Here is a 9,986-nt window from a genome sequence, read left to right as displayed (position 1 = left end):
ATAAAGATAGAGTGCATAGTGGTAGAGTAGGTTAAAGAGGCCTCAGTTGACCTGTTTTAGCTGTTTGCCCCCCAGGGGCGTTTCTAAAACGGTCGTTGATTTTTCACTTTACAAAAAAGGAAAAATCCTAAAAAGGAAACATGTAACAAAACAAAAACAAAAAAGCAAAAATTGAAAGTTAAACTTAGAGGTGGAGGAAGGATCTGGCCCGAGTGATGCAGCTCACAAGGAATTGCACCGCCTCGCTGTAAGCCTTCGCCGCACGGGTTCTCAGGTCCTCCCCCACCTGTGATAGCTGAAACCGGTGAAGCTGTGTACAGAAACCCCACAAGGTGGTTACTGTGTCTTTCTTTTGTTGTGGGCAGTTATTATTCTTTTGGCCACCTCACTTCCCTTGGCCATGTCTAGTTTGCAGAGAGCTATGAAGAACGCCGAGGCTGCCTCCTCGTCTAAATCCTGGGATACCTCTATTTGCTCAGGGGTGATTTTGCTGATGTCATCAAAGAAAATGTCACCCCATTTTGCACTGACGATGTCAGATCCATGTTCTCCTGTGAGAAGGAGTTCAGGTTCTCCTATTTTTTTCATCGCTTCTTTGAATTTTTCCGCCATCCCTGGGATACCTCTGATGAGATGGCTGAGAGTCTCCCCTGCTTTCGCGTGAGGGACTTCGGGGTGGGCGGTCTCAGATACTTTTGCTGTTTTGGGCATTACCAACTCTTCTTCCTGTGGGCTTAATGGCCGTTTGGAGGTGTTGGTGTTCAACTCCATCTTTCCCTCTTCTATGTCTGTATTAGTATCTATATTGGTATTGATGGTTTCAATAGCGACTGTTTCTTCTTGTTGGATTTTACTGCTTGTGGAAGTTTTTTTGCCCTTTCGGTTTTTCTTAGACGTGGAGGTATGGATTTCTGTGATATCAGGAGCAGCCTCGAAAGGAGGAGAAGCTTCCTGTGCTGTGTCATTTCCATTGCTTGGTGGAGTTGCTGGCGTGATTGCACCACCCATCCTCTCAGCAAGGGTTCTGGATGGGCATGTGTCCACTTTGTGGTCAATGACCCCACATTTCAGGCAAGCTGACTCACAGTTTTCTTGGTTGTGGCCTGCTTTGAGGCAGTTTTTACATTTCACTCTAGGATAGTCCGCCCCAAGGTGAGTGAAAGCACCACATCTAAAACATTGTTTTTTAACACCATGGTAATTTATCATTACTCTGGCGGATCCAATAAAAATGAAGTTGGGAACGGGCGTTTTCATCTCGAGGGAGATGTGGACTTCACCCGACTTCCATTTGGGGTTTTCTGCGTCATTTAGGACTTCCACCTTGTGTATAACCCCCCATTTCCCGAATATTTCGTGGATGATCTTTACATCCGTTTCAATATATTCTAAATGGAATCTGGGGATTCGAAGTAGTTTGGTAATGCTCCCTACCAAAAATGGAACTATTGTTTTTCCATTACATTCGAATCCTGCAAGTAGTTTGTCTCTTGTTTGCTCACTCCTTACTACTACTTGGAAGCGGCACCACCAAAGGGAGTAAACCCAAAAATCTGCTCAGCGCCGACGCTTTCGATGAGGGCTTTGGCCAAACATCGAGGTCGTAGATCAGCTTCAACTTCGATTCCAAGGGTCCGCGTACGCGGCAAAGCCATGCTGGTGAGGGGGGGGCTAAGCTATTCCCACCACCGAGTGTGTTGTTCTTGCCCCAGTCTGGGGTTTATTCTGTATCTGTAGTTTATTATCAAGTGCCTCAATGAGACGCTTTGCCCAATAATAACTGAGCTAACATATAACTACAATTTGCTAATCACTTATGTTTCCCCGTTCACAAAAATGAACTTTAGTACACACTTGATCTAAGCCAAAAGGCCGAGAAGCGATATTAGGTTTGTAAACATTATATCAATATGCATCAATATATCAACCAACTAGTCCTTATAAGGACTGGCTTAAAAGGGCGAAGCAAGAATGCTTTTCATCTTCCCCGTTATCTGTAGAGGACAGTGTAGGGATAAGGTGTTGTTGAGCTATTAAAGCTCTGATCATGGCAGGAGAGTAATAACAATAGCCGAGCCTCAGTTAGAACTTCATTGGCTACAGCATTGCCATCCATTACCCTCCAAGGGTATTGATCACCGCATCTCACGGTCGACGCTTTCACCCTCAACCAACTAGGATTTCTAACCACTTTTTATATAGAAGCATTATAATAATAAACAAAAAAGGTATATTAGTAATTTAGAATTTTATTTTTAAATTTCAAGTTTTATTTATTTTTTAAAAAATATTTAATATAATATTAAATTTGCAATTAAATTTTAGGCAAAATTATTGAAATTTAAGATAATTTTATTTTATTTAGTCATTTTCATGTTATATAGCTTTGTTAATTAGTTTTGTAAAAAGCCAAGTAACTTGACCCTAACAGGCTACATCAGTCTACGACGGTGAAGAGGAAAGATAATAAAGATTATTTGTATGTTTAAGACTGAATACAAAAGAGCACGATGTTATCAAAAAAAGAAAAATTCACTGTAATGTCAAGATGAACTCCCCAAATAAACAAGATGAATACTTTGTTCAGAACTACGATTCTGATCAAGGCAATTTGACATTTTATCGATTTACTTTTTAAAACACTTTACATAGCTTAAGTTTCTTACCATGAATGAATGTTTTTTCTCTGTTACGGAGGAATTTAATATTTCTATAAATAGTTAGAAATAGCTATTGCATTTATTCATAGCATGGTACAATACTAAAAGCAAACGATTAAAAAAACATGAAAAGAAAAAACGAAAAATTCAGTAGAATAAATATTGCAGCATAAATTCTCTTTTGAATAGATTCTTAAGCCAAATAGTGAAGAATTCAAGGCAATGATTACACACCTAGAGAAGGAAGTTTGATTAGCTTGGCTGAGACGCTAAATACGAATTTTTTTTTCGATGTTTACTAAAAACTTGTTTCTTTGGAAAATAATGTATTTATTATTTACTCTACGGAACTTTCAATGCAGAGTGTAGACAGTAGAAAGTTAAAATTTGCCCTAAAAGCGTAAATATGATAAAATGCTAAGCAGTGCTATTATTAAATGTACCGAAGGATCATATATAATTTCAGATAAAGCCTTTACATCCTTAAAAGAAAGACCTTATTCAAGCCTTTGTTTAATTAAAGATTTATCGCCCAGTTGACTTGAGCAAAATAAAGTGAATACAGAATAAAAGTCGTTATTATAAAGATTTTTTAATTAGATTGTCGATTCTTATTTGAAGAACAAAACCAGTACGGAGTTCGCTTGAAATCAAATTGATAAACACGGCATTTTAGGGGTGAGTTCTGCCGCAGGTAATAAAAGAGCTGTTTTTGAGAAATTCGTAGAGATAAAAGCGAGTTTTTCTTTTTCTGATAATCGCTTGAATAATCCCTCTGCAATTTTTGTTTTCTTTCCGAAACGCCTAATGGTGGATATTTCCATGGTTTGAGATAAAGTGTTTCACAAACGAAATCATAAGTTGTGTAAATATTGGAAACTGGTACAAAAGCCATCTCTGTTGCCAAGTTACATATAGATCAAGCTTACTTATTAAAAAAAGTTAAACTGTGAAATTGAAACTCTATTAAAGGACATATAATCATCACATACCTAAGGATTTTGCTCATTTTAACCTGTTCTGCATAAATCATCAGCTAGTTTTTTCAATGGATAACTTGGTTCTTTTTCTGATGTTTTATAATTCCACATACATAAATTGTGTTAATATGTTTGAAATTTCTTATCGGAAGTCCAAGATTCATAGGCACTGCAAAATGTGTCCAAGATTATAGGTATCGCAACCTTTTTATACATCTAATTATATATGAAAAAAATCTTAAAAATAAATTGGTGTATAAATAGTTTTTTTTTTATTAGAAAAAATTTATTTAAAAAATGTTAATAGAATTTTTTATATTATTAATATTTTATTCAGATTTATTAATATATAAGTAAGAAAATAAACACTATTAACTGACATTTTCAAAAATATAATTATTATTATTATTAATATAAGCTTCGGCCAAATTGTCCACAAGTATTCATCCGATTTTCTCTTTTATCTTTGAATCCTACAAGGCTCCCTCGTCGAAATATTTTACCCTAATAAAAGAAAATACCATGAAAATGTCGGATCCATGTTTGCGAGCAAATGTTTCATGCATGAAATGAAATAATTATTTTAAAAAAATGAGCTCATCATTCAGTATTGAGCACTCACGTCACAAATTTTGAACAGTTATTTAAAAATATCCGACCACGATCACCTCATTAAATATTTCTTTCCATCATTGTGCGTTGCACACAAAATAAAATTTGTGAATAAATTTATTCAGGTGTAAGGTTATATTTATTTATTTATCTTTTTATTGAAAAACAGTGATTCGTTTTCTGAACACAAAATTTCAAAAGTATGCATTTAAAAACAAAAGTAAGGTATTAAAAAATGTACGTCATATTTTTATAATTTTAATAAAATCTAAAATTAATGACATCGATTTGTTGCATTTAGCCTTAAAATAAAATAAAAAAATTACTTGATCACATGCACACTCAGTACTATTGAATTATTATGTTGCGACCTCTAGTGTACACATATTGAAATACACTGCGCAGCTCTAGTGCGCATTTTTTTTTCTCTAGTGTACTCTTAATTACAAATAAAATTTATTTTCTGTAGTTATTTATTTTTCTAATAGATAAAAGAATACCACCTCTGTTGAACTTAAACTTCAAGAGCTGCATTATAATAATGTTCTCTAAACAAGCGTAAGATAATATTCAAGATAGTTTTCTTAGTATAAAAAATATTCTTTATTAAACGTTTTTTAATGCTTGTATTTATAAACTTTTAATATGCTATTATTACAAAAAAAAAATGATATTCTGAAACACAAGTGCCTAATTTCTTCGCCATTCTTATTTATTAACAAGGAAAAAAATAAAAAAATTCTTTTATAAACTGAATTACGTTTAATCCCTTCATTTTTTATATGTTTTTGAAAATATTCTTTTTTTTTTTTCGATTTCTATTTCTTGTATATTTTTTAATTGAATATACAGCACGCCATCTACCGAGAGATAAGTAACGATCTTGTTTATTTTACTCGTTATTATGAAATGAACAGTGTCACTGATTTCACAAATATAATTATTATAAATATCGCACACGAAAATAATAAATTTTCTTGAAAATTTATTATTTTCAATAAAATGAAAATAACAAACACCATGAAAATTCTTAATGGAATGCAATCAGCAAGCTTATTTCTCCCCCCCCCCCTTGATGAAACCTGACCTTCTCCCGTTTCTTTGAAATCCTTTTAAAAGATTATACTTAATTTCTGCGGATATACAAAAGACAAAAGAAATGGCAGAAAAGGTTCACGTGACCTGACAGATTACCTGGAATCTATTTAACGGTTCTCTCTTAGTGTCTAATCTTTTTGATAATGATTGGATTCTAATACATTCACCATACTTTGCAGATTTAATTTTTATTTCTTAAAAAAAAAATGTAGAAATCTTTTCACTTAAACGACTTAATATATTGCATTGTTCAAAATAAGAGGATTTTTTAAATAAAATAATCTCAGAAAGGGACTTACTGGACTCGTGGTTTTTTTTTCAAAATGGCGTTGAGTTGAAACTTTTTTGTGGTTTGGGTTTTTTTAAAAGGATTTAGAAGAACTAATGAAGAAATCGGAACTAGAAGCATAAATTCAAAGATTAAATGGAGATTAGTGCGGTAAAATAATTAACGCAGAGGGAATGTGAGATGGAGAAGTATTAAAAGTATTAAAGAACGGTATTTTTCTGGGATGAAGATCAGTAAGATGGAACAATGTAAAAGTTGGGACAAACAATTGCGTAAAAAAAAAAAAAAAAAAGAATTAGACAAAAGGTTTCGGATCAGTGGAATTACGAAAACGAAACTTAAGCTATGAGACTGGCAGACAGTATTTTATACACTGGTGTCCAAAACCTAAGGACGAACACTATTTCTGAAGATTACAACCGCGAATCAGCTTGTGGTGATTTGTATAACTGACGATTTCGAGTAAATTTCGAATCGCGAGTACAGGGATCGCGCTAAGCGATTTGTCTGCGCTAAGCGAATTGTGTGCGAAAAAAGCTAGTTTCGGGAAGAAATAAAGTTGCAAACTTGGATGTCTTGTAATGTCTCAAAGACATCTAGATGATTTCACGTGCGGAAGAATTAATGGAAAGCTTGAAGAAGGCCACAGAATTTACTAATATTGCCAGAGAGTTTAGAATCTCACGTAGCGTTGTATCCAGGTTCTGGGCATCGTTTCAAACCAATGGAATGTGTTCCAGACGCCCCTGTAAGAGGTCGCCCCTCCCTATACAACCGAGAATGAAGACAGACTTTTGGTTATAACAGCAAAAACGTAATCGATGCACCACCGCAGGTCACCTTGAAAATCGAAACCATTCAAGCACAGGTTCGCGAATATCTCGACAAACTGTGCAAGAAGTATGCGACAAGTAGGTCTATTACGCCCGAATGCCTGTAGTCTGCGTCCGTTTATCCACAGTTCATTGTAGAGCACGTTTTCAGTGTGTTGTATTCATAAAACTTGGACAAGACACCAATGGCTAATGCACTCTTTAGAGATTAGTCATTTATGTCTTTCCTCCAATTCTAGACGACACTTGATCTGGCATGAAAGTGGTACTGCTTACAATCGCGAGAATGTTCTTGAAAGGGATAGACACAATGGTACTGGGATCATGGTGTGTGGGAGGCATTGTGCTTAATGGATGCGCCGAGCTGCAAGTGCTGGAAAAAGGGACTATGACTGGTGAGCGATATTACAACGAAGTTCTTCAACATCATGTTCGTTTGTTCCGTGGTGCTGTAGGCGAAAAATTATTTTTATGGATGATAATGCCACACCACATCGTACAAGAACCCGAAGATACTTCTAGAGACCGAGGATTAACCGAATCGAGTGGCCAAATCGCTGCCCAGATCTCAACCCAATAGAACACGTTTGAGATGCAAGAGGGAGACGCATTGCTGCTCGAAATTCCTCTCCAGAAAACAAACAAGGCTTTATCCTTACTCTGAAGGAGGTGTGGACCAGTTTGCTTCAAGAACTCGTGAATCACTTGGTGCTAAGCATGGTACGACGTTGTGAGAGTTGCATCGCACTTCTTAGTGGACATACTCAATATTGAAATGTGTCTCCCCATAGTTTTCTGTAAGCACTGTACATTAACAACCTAACTACGTCCTTAGGAAATTTATAACTTCTGTTAAAAATGTATTGCAATTTAATTTGTGCGAAATTTTAACGCATTTTTGGGTCATATAATTCATTAGTATGCTGAAAATAAATTTATGTGCACATTTGGCTGTAGTCACAAAAACGTTTTCTCATAGTGGTAAATATGTAGTTCGTCCTTAGCTTTTGGACACCAGTGTACATTGTTTTGTTTGCGTGGGTTCGGTACTCTGACACTATAGAGAATGCCCTTTAGTGTTGGAAAAACTTGCTTTGGAATCCATTTTAGGATATGAAAAAAAAAAAAAAGATTATAAAGACTTTGTAAATGAAAATGTTCACTGGTATCATACGGGGATGACAGGGCTTTTTCTCCGCAAATTCGGGTGTCTCATCTGCAAAACGGATAGGTGTCAGAGCACCCTGGAATGAATCCTGAAATCCTGGAAATCCCTTCTCTTTTAAATGTTAATAGAAATTTTGCCGTATTTTTTTTCCAAGTAAGTTGCATTTTCCGTTGATGTCTTAAAACAGTTTTGCTATTCTGTCTGTTAATCATGGAATACATAAATTTATTTAATCGCATGGGCAAAGTGGTTTTAAAAACGCATTAGTTTCCCAGTATAATTTCAAACTTGACACGTATGCCTATGGCTAGTTTCGGGGCATCCAGGCAGCACGAATGGGCAGAAACAGCCCGATGGTGGCGATATTCTCATGCGAGGATTCTTTCATGGACATGACTGGGTCCTCCCATCCCCCATTGAACACATGGTAACCGCTAATTCTACCTGAAGATTGTTTTGGACCGGGCATTGCCCTACATGTTGACAATTGACCCGATGAACCCGGACTCTTCCACCGATCAACGCTATTACTGTTTATTCATAAATTCGTAATATGTGTAATAACATTCCTATCCAATAAAAGTTATAAACTATAGTAATTAGTACCATGTTGAGTCAAGTTCTGCTAATGCAGCAATATGTGTTGTTCCTAAACCTGTAAGTACGATGTGGTGATATCACACTTGACAATCGAATTCGTCTTCTACCTAAAGGCGTTTGTTTGCGAACATCCATACACAGTTTGAGTTTATGCATGTATCGTGACTTTTTTTCTGCCTTTCATGCATTCTGGTTAGGTAGCTGAGAGGATAGCGACTCGGGACTCTAACCTAGACGCCCTAATCCCACTGAAATCGGAAAGGTTAGAGGTGAGAAGTTCACATTTGATCTTCAGTGCAGACACTTATTTGAATTATTTAACAATTAGCCAATCCACCCACGCTACTAAATGTATGATAACTTTATAAACATTCCTGGTCGAGATTCACATGAAAAAAAAAAATGTTGGGATAATTCATTTTCCTAACAATACTTATTTATTGTTTTTTAAAAAATTTTTTTTTATATTTATTTATTTTACAAAGCTTGGAGTTTGACATCATCGCTGACCAGGTGAGATCATAGATGGTCTATTCTTTCTCCTGCGCAATTATTCCTGCGCACTCAATGATTTACTTAGGTTAGAGAGATATATGACAAAAATTAAATAACATTCATAAAAGTGATCTATGATCTCGCGTAGGTTTCGAGAAACATTGAGACCATCAAATGACCTGTTAGGCCTAGTTAAGCCTAATCAAGTCGTATGGGATGCATTAAAATAATTTCATTTTCCCGTGAAATAATTACTGTTAATTAAATGAAAAGCTTAATTCTATATTCTCCGGGTGTACTTAAGTCGACATTGAACTAATTATATCTGACATTATTCAAATGCATTGACTACACTACAAAAAAAGAAAGGAAAAAAAGTGTTTAAGCAGTGAAATCGAACTAACTATTAACCTGTCAAGATATTAATATTAAATAAATGAAAATATCCCGGAGAGAGATAGGAATGTAATTTGCTTATCAATTATTAATAAATACGCTAACAATTCTTGACAAGCAGCTTCCATCGCATTCAAAACCCTCTTAACCTGTTTTCTCTTCAAATACCTTGAGAGGTTCGTAGTGTAGCCTGTCACTCAAAATGACTGGAGCGACGTAACAGACTTCAGTGTATTTATCTTCTAAAGATATGATCGGAGTGTCAGAGTACTCTTGAGACGAAGCTAGGCTAGCTTCTGTCGATAAAGGAAGTTAGATTTCTATTTAATCTATAGCGATACTGAAAGACTTGTCTGTTGAGCTCTATCAAAGTAAGATGTCTACGGGGAAATGTCAGCCTTAATCCAACTCCCTCTCTCCACCCTCTTCTTTCATTGCTTATATTACAGAGATGAGCCGATCAATTGAAAAAGAATTTGATTTTACATTTTAAGGCTAAGAAAGTCAAGGTTTACATTTACACACACGTAAATGTAAACCTGGATCATCTTGTAAACTATTAATTCTATTGGATTCTATATATCCGACTTGTAAAAAAAAGTTTCTGTTATTGTAAAAATGGAGAAGATTTTGTATATATATACTCGGAGGGTTCCTCCCTCCTGCTAGGAATAACACAGATGTGATGACAATGGTCGGTTATGTCACCGGTAGATGTCTATGACTCGCTGGTAGGTCAGTGGACGATGCCATCCCCTATTTTACAAACGTTCTGCATTCGATTTTGGTTTATGCTGCTGATATTCAGGATTCATTTTTCAACTATTGGATCTTAAAACAATGAAAGGGGAAAAC

The 9,986-nt window shown here is 35.5% G+C and overlaps 1 pseudogene; it reads right to left on the bottom strand.

The window, feature by feature from the left end:
- Nucleotides 1–1,771: 1,771 nt before the first annotated feature.
- LOC150099314 (U2 spliceosomal RNA) lies at nt 1,772–1,884 on the bottom strand (annotated as a pseudogene).
- Nucleotides 1,885–9,986: the final 8,102 nt, after the last annotated feature.

This window comes from Typopeltis vanoorti, chromosome 14 (assembly GCF_054136105.1).
Source record: "Typopeltis vanoorti isolate ZY-2024b chromosome 14, IOZ_Tvanoo_1.0, whole genome shotgun sequence".
Taxonomy (NCBI): Eukaryota; Metazoa; Arthropoda; class Arachnida; order Uropygi; family Thelyphonidae; genus Typopeltis; species Typopeltis vanoorti.
Note: the sequence above shows the minus strand (reverse complement) of the source record. Positions and strands in the feature narration are given on the sequence as shown.